This window comes from Crocuta crocuta, unplaced genomic scaffold, assembly GCF_008692635.1.
Source record: "Crocuta crocuta isolate KB4526 unplaced genomic scaffold, BGI_CrCroc_1.0 scaffold580, whole genome shotgun sequence".
In the NCBI taxonomy this organism is placed as follows: Eukaryota; Metazoa; Chordata; class Mammalia; order Carnivora; family Hyaenidae; genus Crocuta; species Crocuta crocuta.
Genome location: NW_027527940.1, coordinates 2753853 through 2754688, shown reverse-complemented (window position 1 = coordinate 2754688; position 836 = coordinate 2753853). Strand labels below are relative to the sequence as shown.

Sequence of the window (836 nt, the reverse complement as noted above, 5' to 3'; positions counted from 1 at the left end):
GGGTGGGGCCGGGGTTCAGACCTGCCCGCAGGGGCGCGGTGACCCGGCCGGGTGGGGAAGCTTGGAACTCTCAGCCGAGAGAGGGGGCACTTGGAGCATGTTTGAGCGCGATGGTAGGTGCTCACAGAAATGCACCCCCGACATGGGTTGGTTCGGCTGCCTTTTGAAAAGGCGGATTCGCGGTTCTTAACCTGTTTGGGCGACCGGGACTCGCTAGAACAAATGATGAAACGCACAGAGAAACACAGACACGCACTACCGCGCACCACAAGTTAACAACCCCAGATGACGGTTGATAATTGGGATGCAGAATTATCATGCAAAATAAGGCTTCATAACGTGTAAGAATAAGGTTATTAAAGTTTGCTGAGCAGAATCTTTTTGGAGAATAAATGCATATAGTATTTATCCATGGGAACTGACACAGAAACGTTGTTACCTTCAATGGTAGGATAAAAAGGGCTTTCCATTTTTCTCCATTTTCTCACTAAGGAAAAGCAGGTTTCTCTTTTGCAAACCAGTACGGCCGCATTCAAGCATATCCCTGGATCTGGGAGCCCACTCGGCCGCAGGCGAGGCCCGGGCCTGCCTGCCTGGACTCTTGCGTCAGGGCGGAATGGGGAACCGAGGGTGTTACAGACAATAGGCAAGCAGACATCAGGCTGTTGACAACTTAGGATGGGGATGGACTCCTTTAGACGGCGTCTAGAGTGCCCCAAGCCCGCAGCAGGACTAGAAAATCAAGGCGCTCCCTGCCCCGCCGCCGCCAGGTCCGAGCGGACGGTGCGTGCGTGCGCGCTCTCGGGGGCGGCGGCGGCGCGCACGGCCGCGCCTCC

The 836-nt window shown here is 55.6% G+C and overlaps 1 long non-coding RNA gene across 1 annotated transcript in view; it reads right to left on the bottom strand.

Annotated features, from left to right (window-relative positions):
* LOC144221788 (uncharacterized) overlaps positions 1-772 on the bottom strand; it is a 19633-nt gene extending 18861 nt beyond the window's left edge. The window contains exon 1 of the long non-coding RNA XR_013332178.1: positions 440-772. This is a non-coding gene — a long non-coding RNA (uncharacterized LOC144221788). The remainder of the gene's footprint in view (positions 1-439) is intronic.
* Between the last annotated feature and the right edge of the window lie 64 nt (positions 773-836).